We start from the raw sequence: 12,827 nt of genomic DNA on the forward strand, positions 1-12,827 counted from the left end.
GATAAATAGGACCATTTCCACAGGATCATAAATTTAGAGCTGCAAACATCCTACATCATGGGCTATTTAGTCTATCCTCATGGTATTATAGATGATGATGCTAGAGGCCAGAGAAAAGAATGGATTTGCACAAGGTCCATTCAGATAATAAACTTTGGAAGTGAGATTTGAATCTAAATCATCTTTACTGTGGAATCAATGTTCTTTCTGTTATATTTTGTTCCTTCAAGTAATATTTCCCTTAAGGTAAAATATTAGGATAAATTCCCTTGATTAAAAAATCAATGACTTTTCTGATAAGTGCTTCATACCTTAGTAAACACTTAATAATTGCTTATTCATTCATTCATGAGGGATAAAATGGGTCTCAACCATGCTCATGGATGCCACTGATTATAACTGGCAGGTTTAAGGTAAAAAGAAATTTAAAAAAGATAAATGGGTGAGGGGAACAGGAAAAGAAAAAGGGGATAAGAAAGAAGTTAAGAGGGAGGGAAGGAATAGAAGGAAAGAAAGAGGGAGGAGGAAGAGAAAGTTAATAATGATTAAAAAGCCATAATAAAGATGATACTCTGATAGTAGTGCCACCTACCCATACATTCGTTCATCATATTCATTTTGTCTTTTTTTTTAATTATTTTTTTTAAATTGGGCAATGAGGGTTAAATGACTTCCCCAAGGTCACACAGCTAGTAAGTGTCAAGTGTCTGAGGCCGGATTTGAACTCAGGTTCTCCTGAATCCAGGACTGGTGCTCTATCCACTACGCCACCTAGCTGCCCCTCATTTTGTCTTTTTAAAAAGCAATTTATACGATAGATAGATAGATAGATAGATAGATAGATAGATAGATAGATAGATAGATAGATAGATAGATAGATAGAAAGATAGATCTATATTTAATGTATATAGATGTATGTGTTTGTACATATATATGTATGTATATGTATAAAAACAGGTCTCTCTGTGTATATACATACCTATATCTATAGTTCCTTTCCCTCCTATACTTCGCTGTTCACAGAAGAATCTGAGAAAAGAGAAAATATTGACATATATATATATTTTAAAATAGTATATGAAAGCATGTTAGGCAAACCTAGCAAAACCATATTCAGTGCAAAGAGGGATTCTTGTAGGTGCTGGCATTGGGGAAGTTATCTGAAACATATCACATGCACTGTTTGAGTGATCTTACTAATGGCAACAAGAAATGGGTTATTTGTCTGTATTTGATAAAGGGTGATCAGTAACATGTTATTTGGGATGAATGAGTTTGCTCTCTCCCTCAGCTTAGCTGTTGCTTGGTCTGGGCTATAGCAGAAGAGCCTAATTATAGACTCAGAATCTTGGATTTTTAGCATATTAAAAGTGTTAATTTGGACTTAATTATTGAACAGACAACCAAAAAGGTGCTACTTTTGCTTTTATTGACTCAGAGTTTACAGATGAAGTAAATAATGCAGTGCAAGTCTACTAGAAGGATATTTTCTTTCACTTTTTGCCAAGAGAGAAGCAAAAGAACCAACAGTTCTGAGGCAAGTAGTAAGATGTTTGGTGAATTTTCCTTCAGTTGCCTGGACACAGAGACCATCTGGCATGAAGAGGAAATCAGAGTCCAATGTGCCCTTTGTTAGGCAAGTGATTGCCACAGGGAGGAATAATTCCTCCTTTAATTGCTAACCTATCTGAGAAGAGAACAAAATAAAGGATCCTCTTTCTGTAAGGAAAATGACAAATGATCCTGAAGACTCAGCTATACTCATTCTTGGAAAGCTGGGTCTTCATCAACTTTGGTCATTCTAGATTCAGACAGTTCACAAAGTCCTTATTGACTTTTGGGGGATTTCAAAGCAACAGATGACAACAAAACTAGCCCCAAAGAATTAATTTTCAATCCTGATTCTCAACTACTCCTTCAAATGCTAATAAAGGAAGACAGGGAAGACAGAAATCTCGATTATGAGACTCTTGACAGAGTGCACCATCTTTTTTTTTCACCCATTGCTTGGTAACTTAACTCTCTTACCAAATGGGAGTTTGTGGGGCATGACATCATGAAGTCACTCATAAATACCAAGAAATTTTAAAAAGAATATAACCTTCACCCTTGAAAAAAAGATTTGAGCTTTACCTCCTAAACACATTGAGAATGAAAGAAAAAATGTTGGAACTTATAGAGCTAAAAGGAATAAATATTTGTTTAATAGATTGGGTTTTTTTACATTATAAACTTATCCTAATTCAGGATAAATTAACTAAATTCCCGTTATCGTGTTCTAAGCAAAAACTTGTACAAACATCTTGTACATTTGTCTGACTAATATTTTGGTTGGTGATAAAGAAGACAAAGAATGGACTTTCATCCACACTTGGCACCAAATAACATATTTCCCTTTCACAAATCTGCAAAGATTCTTGTAATTCATTGGAAAAGCTTGTGCTTTGTAATCTGATTTACATCAGTTTTACTCAAACAATTCCCTGTAGCCTTATTTCAGCATTTACCACAACTTTAGAGCAATTCTTCTTCTTCTTCTTCTTCTTCTTCTTCTTCTTCTTCTTTTTTTTTTTTTAGGAGCAGTTAGCAAATTTAATTTGGTGAAAGCAGAGAGAAGGTAGGCCAAAGAGGACATGTGGTGGGGGTTGGAAGGAAGGATGTTGGTAACCCTGACAATATAGTTAGTTGCTTCAGGGGTGAGAGGATCATTTTCACACCAAGAAAGTTAGGGGATTCTTTGTGGAAAGGGGACTTTTGTTCTCAGCCATTCAGCACCATCCGAACTAGCTCTTCATAGTTGATACAACCATTGCTGTCCTCATGCCCTGCCACCAACATTTCCACTTCTTCCTTGGTCATCTTCTCACCCAGAGTGATAAGGACGTGCTGTATTTTAGCACCCATGACTGTGCCATTCCCTTCCTTATCAAACACCCGAAGCCCCTCTACATAGTCTTCATATGTGCCCTGGTCCTCATTCTTTGCTACGGTCTGCAGCATTGGCAGAAAGAGTTCAAAGTCCAACACCTTCACATTCATCTCATCACTCTTGGGATTCCCTAAGACCTTGAGCACCTCAGCATTGGTGGGGTTCTGGCCCAAGGCCCACATCACGTCCCCACACTGGCTGTATAAGATCTTTCTATCCCTTGTGTGGTCAAACAGCTGGAAGGCCTCCTTGAACTCAGCAGTCTAATCCTCCATGAAGTCACACATCTTGTCCGTGCAGCTCAATTTCTGCTGCCGCCTCTGCTGCTGCTGCTTCTACTGTATGCAATGCCTCCTTTAGAGCAATTCTTAATGGGTGGAATAACCAGCAGAATGTTAGCTCTTCTAAGGCTGTTTCATTTATGGTTTTCTATCCCCAGTGGCTAGCACTGTAGCTTGTGAGTATTTACCAAATGCTGAATGAATAAATGTATAATTGAATGAATATCTATAATTAATATAATCTCAGCAAAAATAAAAGAGTAGAAACTTTTGAGTACTAAGGGGGTAGGGGAAGGGCTTTTGCCGCAAAGCAAAACGGAAGAAAAATATCATGGAACTGAAGAATCTATGCAAAAGAAGACATGGAGCAGGAGCCCAGGAGCTGGGGACGAGGCACAATGAAACTCATCATCCTAGAAGATAACCTTCAGGACAGTGAATGGGCTGCCAAGTACATCAGAAACTGAATTGTCCAATTTCAACCAAGGCCCAAAAAATATTTCATCCTGGGACTTCCTACAGGGAGCACTCCTCTTTATTGCTACCAGAATCTGATTGAGTATTATAAGAATGGGGACCTCTCCTTCCAGAACATGAAGACATTTAACATGGACGAGTATGTGGGCCTCCCACGTAACCACCCTGAGAGATACCATTCCTTCATGTGGAATAACTTCTTCAAGCACATTGACATTTGCCCTACAAACACTCATATCCTGGATGGGAATGAAGCTGATCTTCAGGCAGAATGTGATGCTTTTGAAAAGAAAATCAAGGAAGCTGGAGGGATTGAGCTTTTTATTGGAGGTATTGGCCCTGTTGGGCACATTGCCTTCAATGAGTCAGGCTCAAGTCAGGCATCTAGGACCCGAGTGAAGACTCTAGCTATGGATACCATCCTAGCCAATTTCTGGTTCTTTGATGGAGATCTCTCAAAAGTTCCCACAAATGCTCTGACTGTGGGTGTGGGTACAGTCATGGATGCCAGAGAGGTCATGACCTTAATTATGGGGACCCACAAGGCATTTGCACTACATAAAGCCATCCAGAAGGGGATAAGTCTCCTGTGGACTGTGTCTGTCTTCCAGCAGCACCCCCATGTAGCATGTGATGAAGATGCAACACTGGAGCTTAAAGTGAAAACTGTTAAGTATTTCAAAGGATTAATGCTTGTTCATAATAAGCTAGTGGAACCACTGTACAGTATGAAAGAAACAGAGGAAAGCCAGTCTTCCAAGAAACCATATAGTGACTAACTTGCCCTCAGAGCCAGCTATCCAGTTCCCCAAAGAGATACAGACTTTGATGGAATGGGTCTTTGGGATAAAATTATTTCATATATACCCACTCCAAACAATGTTTTATTTGCCTTTGATGAAAATGAGTGTAGGTGAATATTTTATATTTGGCTGTAAGGTATGAAACTTACAGAAATGGGTGTTTGTGCTGTAATTTTATTTATTTTCTATTAAAAATACAAAGCCAAGGTAAGAGTTATGCTACTTAGAAATCTATCTCATTGGTACTACCATATGGAAATGGTCCCAGAAAACTAGTTCCTGCCCCTGGCCTTAAAAGTTCAATTAGTATCAATATATTTTTATATTTCTGTGGATCTGTGATATGATTGATTTAGGTGCTTCCTCCAATGATGATGATCACCCCACATTCATGCCCATCCTTCTATCCCATGTGTCTCTTCTCCGTATTGTTCTATAAATCTTCCATAGGAGGCTTTACCATATGCTGGGAACTTTTCTCTAGATCTCATGTTATTGTATACATATTAATGGGACATGCAGGCTATCCATTGCTTCTCCCTTGTTCTCACTACATAATCTGCTTATCTTTCTTTTTTTTGTTTGTTTGTTTGTTTGGGTTTTTTTTTTTTTGAGGCAATTGGGGTTAAGTGACTTGCCCAAGGTCACATGGCTATTAAGTGTCAAATGTCAGAGACCAGATTTGAACTCAGGTACTCCTGACTCCAGGGTCAGTGCTCTGCACCACCTAGCTGTCCCCTGCCCATCTCTCTTTCTAGTCATACATGTCTCTGATATCATCTGTTATTCCTGAAGTCTCTCTTTGGGTGTCCAGCAAGGAAGTTTAAGTTAAATTTCAGGAAATTGATTTGGGTTCTCTTTTAACTTTCCTCCCATTCACTCCTTTCTTTCAAACACTCATAATGCAACAAAGATCAGTTTATTGTAGACCCATTCTAAAAAGAATTGACAGCAAATAAAAAGACTTCAGGGTAAGTGATGACAGTTTGTCAAGCAGTGATGGAGGAAAGGAAGACACAAGGGGATAAATTCACCTGGTCCCAGTGTGGCACAAATTCTATTCAGTTATATCATCTCTTACACTACTGCTTGCCAAGCCAGAAAAAGCTTGAGCTTCTCATGATTACAGTCAGTTTGGAATACTAGTTACCTTTTTCTTTTTCTTTTTTTGCCATTGGCTCATTCCTGTTACTCTTATCTCCACACCCTCACTCTGTCCCTCTTTCCTCTTAGCTAAGAGCAAAAGTTCCCACATTTTCTCTGTCCAGCAAGGATTGTGCCTCCCATGATCCTTCAGCTCCTCTTTCCAGTTGATAAAAACTGTACTTCCCATCAACCCCCTTTAGGATCAGGGACTACACACTGCTTCTCCTGAACCATTCTTCCTTGATAATATAATGGTGCTTTTAATGGCCTCATGTTTTTCCCCTGAAACAAAACATCAACATATTAATAAATGTACTTACTGCCATGCTAGCATAGTGAGGAAGTGTGGCACCTTCTTAACACTGGTCCTTTCATCACTTTAGCTCAGTGTTGAGCACATAATTAATGTTGAACACATTTTTATTGAATCAAATCATCAAACAGCATTCATCAAGTTTATGATGATAAGTCATGCCGTGTGTACTAGGGACTATAGAAGGAAAATTACACAGCCATAATCCCTGCCTTCAAAGAGCTTTCTCCATAATCTTCATTCCCTTAATCTCTTATTCCAAGTCATTTTCCATACTACCATCCCCCCTTCACAATCCATTTCTTCATACAAGTAAGTTGTATGCACCTCTCAGCACCCTGTAGGTTATTCCTAATAGTTAAACAACAACTATAATTACAATGTGTAATTGAGGAGTAATTTTCCAGACTACAGGTGCACAGTTTGCTTGAAATTTATTTGCCTACAAACAAGTTAGTTTAAAGCCTCCCCATCTCCTGTTAGTATCATAAAGGGACCAACTACCTGTCAATACCATCTGTCTTCTCAGTTGTGGATTTAGAATGAAAGCAACCTCTGATATTTTACTGGCTACAAGAAATATTCTTGAGCCCCCAGATATTCCTGGCACATAAGTTGTTGGAAGAAAGATCTTTTGAGAAGTTCTTCAACTTGTCAGATGCTAAACTTAGGAATCATTTATATCACAGTAATAAGAATTATTTAAGGGTCTTCTTTCTGAATAAAAAAATGTACTTCCTCAGTGACCTAACTTATTCCTGAATAGTCTCCTGGTAGAACTGTGTTGTTAGGAAAGCTAGGGCCTACTGACTATTTCTGGCTTGCCATTCACTAGCTAGCTGTGTGTCCTTAGACAGATAACCTAACCTCTCTGAATTTCAGTTTCTGAATTCCTTCCTCTTCTATCATTCCTTGCATTGTACTGGAAAGTGAACAGTAGTGCCTTTCTTCCCTGAAGGTAGAGGGTTGGACAAAAAGACCTATTGCGATGCATTCTAGCTTTTAGAAGTATAATTCTAGAGTATTAGGTCATAAGACAAAAACACAGGGGTAGTGTTATACATGCCAACATCACATATTTCCCCCCTTCACACTCAAGTCTCACTGATACTTAGATAGTTGGCTAGGCGAATGTCATTTCTACTTGCAAAGGAGAGCGCATTAATGCAGCATTTCCACAGTTTTCCCAAGCATTGTTTATAATTGTCAAAATGTGTAGCACTTAATACTCATTAGCTTTTGTATCAAAGACATTTGCACCCTCTTCAGTTTTTGCATTGAGCAGCAGGGGGTCTCTGATTTTGAGGAAATGTCTGGTTGGTGAATGGAGAACCTATGAATATCTGTACAATAAAATGAAAGTATTGCTGTGCAGCTTAAAGATGGCCCAAGTAACTTGGGTGTGAGCTGATGAAATGCCCTCAACATCTAAGAAAGCCATGTCTCCTCTTTAGATCACCCAGCAGCTTAGGGATCAGGATGGTACAGTGGATAGGACACTGGGCCAACAGTCAGGAAGACATGAGTTCAAATTATACTTCAGACACTAACTAGTGGTGTGATCTTTGGCAAGTCAATTGGTCTCATTTTCTTATCTGTGAAACAAGAAGGTTGGACTCAATAGCTCCTAAGGCCTTTTTCCAGCTCTACATTTATAACACTAGGAGAAAATTAAATCCTAAGCTCAGGTCCGTGGCATTCCATTCCATTCCCATATGATAGATACATATTGACTTTGCTATGATTTGGTGACCAAGGAATCATTCCATTCAACAAAAAATTTTAAGCAATCCCATTCACTTTCTAGGATGGCCTTAAAGAAACGCTCTTTATATTTTGAACACACAATGACAACTACAAGAGCTAGTTATTTCAAGTTAAACTTACTAGACAACACTTCCTAAGTAGCTAGAGATTCAGAGCCCTAAGTGAGGGACTTTGATTTATTATTATTATCTTTTAAGCAACAATAATCTGGCAGGGTTTTGCAAGGCAGATTTTGTGCCTGGGCTTGCTGCTTAATTTGCGTAATGATTTCACAAGTGTTCCACAGTAGGCTTCTTGGGTATATATTAATACAGTAGACTTAAAGTCACATATGCACAACAAAACAAATCATAAATAATGAGATACTAAAAACCAACTGTCACTGAGGTAGCAATTACTGGTGTCTCTTTTTTGCTTCAGCGACTCTTTCCTTTTACCCTGAGACATGCAAACAGAACAAACAATTAGCGAAATAATTGATGATCAGTACCTTCAAAGCTTGTGGTGACCTGGTTTATGCTTTATAAGTCTAATAATGAGAACCCCTCTTACTTGGTGATTAGTGAGCTGCCTGGCGTTCTCCAATGAAGCTCGGGAGGTACATCTGTATCAGACAAAAGGTTTTTATCTGCCCTTTACAGTTAGTTGGTCCCTAATGAACTAAGCTTTTGTCCCTTGCTGTTTTTAGATTCCAATTAAATTTGTTTATGGAATAGACAAATAATTAAATATGTCCTCTGTTTTCCAGTACTTAATATTGCCTTCCGATGGGGTTGTGTTACAGTCGGTGGCAATTAACATATACAATAATGTTTTTAATCACTTAAGTAATAAAACACATGCAAAATGTGCCCATGTTTTCTTAATCTTCTTTGGGCTTGTCAACCCATTCTTTTAACTTGGATTGGGTGCTCTAATTACCCTCTGCTGAGCTGCAATAATTCATCTTTTTTTTTTTTCATGAAGAAATAACATCAGTTTTCACTTTTATGCTTGAGGAAGCCAAAGAATGGCAGTTCATCCTGGAGCCTTCAGAGCCCAAAAGGAATGCATTAAGGTTATGACAAACTGATCTTGTGTTGTTCACAGCAAGAGGCATTAAACAGATAAATAGCATGTCATGTTAGCAACTTATGCTAAAGCAATGCTTCTCTCCTCCTTTGTTAGATTTTCTATCTGGCTTCCAGATTAGGTCCTCATGTAAAATATCTGTGGGAGCCATTTTATTAGCATGAAGACATCTGGAAGTTGTTTTTTTCCCCCTCTTTCAAGAAAACTGCTCAACTTCTGAAGCATCATCAAATAAAGTCAAAAGGCCTAAAAGCACAGAATCAGGGGACCAGTCCTTCCTGCTCAGTTCTACATGTTAATTTTCAGTGTCATCTAGAAGTATTTTTTTATTTGAAAGAAGGAAATAAGCATTTATTATGTTCCAGGCAGAGTGCTAAAGACTGTACAAATACTACTTCATTTGATCCTCACAACAATAGGAAAGTGTGTGTCTTTATTATCCCCATTTTACAGTTGAAAAAAGTGAGGCAGACAGAGGTTAAGTGACTTACCCAAGGTTACACGTTTCCTAAGTGTCTGAGACCATATTTGAACCCTTGATACCAGGTCCAATTCTATAATTATTGCACCATCTTAATTGGTTCAGCAAGCATTTATTTATTTATTTATTTAGTTAGTTAGTGGGGCAATGAGAGTTAAGTAACTTGCCCAGGGTCACACAGCTAGTAAGTGTCAAGTGTCCAAAGCCAGATTTGAACTCAGGTCCTCCTGAATCTAGGGTTGGTGCTTTATCCACTATGCCACCTAGCTGTGCCCTCAGCAAGCATTTATTAAGATGGCGGAGAGAACTCTCCTTCGGTACCCTCAAAAAGAATATTAAATCAAGCCTCTTCCAACCAGAGATAATTTAGAAGACTTCAGAAAAGGTCAGTCTCACTTGCGCAAAAGGGAGGCACAGCACAGTGTGGAGGGGGTAGTAGCTAGTCAGCAGGAATATGTAGGCCAAAGCCGAGCAACTGAGGCCCTTGGATCCTGGCTCAACAAACTGGTGGCACAGCAGGCCAGTGGTGAAACCCACCAGCACCAGCTGAGAGGGCAGGCTGCCAGCTAGAGGGCTACCCATAGGGCAGGCACAACCAGGCCTGGCCATTCCAGAGTACCAGAAGCAAGCCCAGGGTGGTGAGAAATCCACAAGCCATAGAGGCCTCAGTGTAGAAAGCCAGTGACAAATCCCCTATACCCCAGCACAAGAAGCTTGAAACACAGACCCTGGTACCCCCATAGCAGACCTCAACTTAAAAAAAAAATAAGCTGCAATATAAGTAAGAAACAAAAAAGAGCTCTTACCATTGAGAGCTTCTGTGTCAACAGGGAAGAGGCAAACACAAACTCAGGTGAGGACAATACTCTCAAATTGCCTACATGTGAAATCTCAAGAGAGAAGATGAATTGGTCTGAAGAACAAAAAGCCTTCTTAGAAGAGCTCAAAAAGGATTTTCAAAATCAATTGAGAGAGATAGAAGAAAAAATGGGGAAAAAAATGAAAGCAACACAAGAAAATTATGAAAAAAGAATCAGCAGCTTGGAAAAGGAAGCACAAAGATTGAATGAAGAAAACAAATCCTTAAAAAATTCATTTGAGGGGGCAGAGCCAAGATGGTGGAGGAAAGACATTAAACACACAGAGTTCCTGATACAATCACCCCAAAAGAGCAATAAAAGAACCCTTGGAGCAGAAAAATACACAAAAATATGGGCTGAGAGTTTTCTCCAGCTATAGATAGATTTCAGGGGGCTGTTCTGGGCCATGAGTAAAGCCTAACCCCGCAATCAGGCCGACACACCAGATACCCACCTGAAGAATTTTCCCCACTGCCTCTGAATTGGCTGTAGCACCAGCATCTTCTGGAACTAAGCATGCAGTGGGGTTGAACAGCTGGTGGGGGTGGGTGGGGGTGGTAAGTGCAGGGGTACCAGTGGACTAAGGGGAAGAATTCGACTGTCCCACCCCAGTGGGGAACCAGGAAGAAATCCTGAGCTGCAGGAGGCCCAGGTGGGTAAGGGGAGCAGGGGAACAGGCTCGTAGAAGCTAAGAACCACACCACAGGAAGCTTTGCTGGTTGGTTGTTTAGTAAGTAGACTTGACATTATCTCTGGATCAGAGAACAGGCCAGGTGAGATTAAAATCTTCTCCTCCCCAAACCAAAACACCTGGGACCCTCTGAAGCTGGGAACAGGAGCGGAGCCAAGAAGCAGCCCCATCCCCACCCCCACACCAGTAGACAGTTTAAAATAAAATAAAATTGAGGCCAGGCAGGCTGATAAGAAGCCCAATCAACCCCCAGGCCATGCTGTAGCTCGAACAGTGTGTCCTGGAAGCAGCACTACACTTTAAGAAGGAGTTAAAAGCCAAGAAATGGTAAACCAGGATGAGTAGGCAGAGAAAGCAGAAGACCATTGAAAACTTTTTTGGGGGAAAGAGACGACAATACAACCTCAGAAGAAGTAGATAATAACATGGTCAAAGCTCCAATATCCAAAGCTTCCAAGAAAAATATGAACTGGTCTCAGGCCACGGACTTGAAAAGAAAGTAGGAGAAATAGAAGGAAGATGTAGAGAAAGGGAGGAAAGAATGGAAAGAGAAATGAGAGTGATGCAGGAGAATCATGAGAAAAAAAGTCAACAGTTTGAAAAGCAAAATGTAAAAGGAGATTAAAAAACTGTCTGATGAAAATAATTGCCTAAGAATTAGGATTGAACAAATGGAAGCTAGTGACCTTATGAGAAATCAAGACACAGTAAAGCAAATCCAATTGAATGAAAAAATAGAGGGCAATGTGAAATATCTCCTTGGAAAAACAGCTAACCTGGAAAATAAAGCCAGGAGAAATAATTTGGAAATCATTGGACTATCTGAAAACCATGACCAAAACACCATCCTCCAAGAGATTGTGAGGGAAAATTGCCAAGCAGAAGCTAAAATAGAAATCAAAAGAATCCACCAATCACCTCCTGAAAGAGATCCCAAAAGGAAAACCTCCAGGAATATTATAGCGAAATTCCAGAACTCCCAGGTCAAGGAGAAATTATTGCAAGCAGCTAGAAAAAAGGAATTCAAATACTGTGGAGGTCCAATAAGAATAAAGCAAGATCTAACAGCTTCTACATTAAAGGACCAAAGGGCATGGAATATGATATTCCAGAGGGCAAAGGAACTGGGACTTCAGCCAAAAATCAAGTACCCAGCAAAACTAATCATACAATCTTTCAGAGGAAAAAATGGGATTTCAATGAAAAAGAGGTCTTTCTGGCATTTGTGATGAAAAGACCTGAACTGAATAGAAAATTTGACTTTCAAATACAAGACCCTGGAGAAGCATAAAAAGGTAAACAGGAAAAAGACTTTATGAGGGATATTAAAAGATCAAACTGTTTATATTCCTACATGGGAAGATAATACTTTGAACTCATAAGAACTATCTCAGTAAGGAATTCACAGAAGACACAGGTCTGAACTGCACATGAAGGGATGATATCTGTAAAGCATTTATGTTTTGTTCTTTGTGGGGCAGATGGGGTGGGATGTCTTATGTCTATGGCCAGATTTGGGCTCGGGGCCTCCTGGGTCCAGCGCTGGTGCTTTGTCCACTGTGCCACCTAACTAACCCATGATGACATCTTTAAAATAGGGTTGAGGTGAAAAAAATTTTTTTTAAATAGGGTTGATGTGTAGGAGGAATAGACTGGGGGAGGGAGAAGGGGAGAGATGGTCTGGGGAGAGGTAGTTCACATGAAGGAAACAAGAAAAAAGCTTATGGAGGGGAGAAGAGGGGGAAGGAGTTGGGGAGTGAGTGAACCTTAATATTATCAGAATTGGCTCAAAGAAGGACTAACATACATACTCAAGTAGGTATAGTAATATATTTTTGCTCTGAGGGAGGGGAGGGATATAAGGGCAGGGGGAAGAAGGGAAGGAGGGAAGGGCAAATTGGGGGAGAGAGCAGTAAAAAGCAAAACACTTTCGAGGAAGATTAAGATGTTCTGCATTGCTACACAAGTATGACATATTGAATTGCTTGATCTCATAGGGAGGGTTGAG

General features: G+C 39.6%; 2 pseudogenes; one reads left to right on the plus strand and one right to left on the minus strand.

Moving 5' to 3' along the window:
- Positions 1-2,760: 2,760 nt before the first annotated feature.
- On the minus strand, positions 2,761-3,216 carry LOC122742559 (annotated as a pseudogene).
- Positions 3,217-3,608: 392 nt separating this feature from the next.
- On the plus strand, positions 3,609-4,492 carry LOC122742556 (annotated as a pseudogene).
- Positions 4,493-12,827: the final 8,335 nt, after the last annotated feature.

The sequence above is a fragment of the Dromiciops gliroides genome, chromosome 2 (genome assembly GCF_019393635.1).
Source record: "Dromiciops gliroides isolate mDroGli1 chromosome 2, mDroGli1.pri, whole genome shotgun sequence".
In the NCBI taxonomy this organism is placed as follows: domain Eukaryota; kingdom Metazoa; phylum Chordata; class Mammalia; order Microbiotheria; family Microbiotheriidae; genus Dromiciops; species Dromiciops gliroides.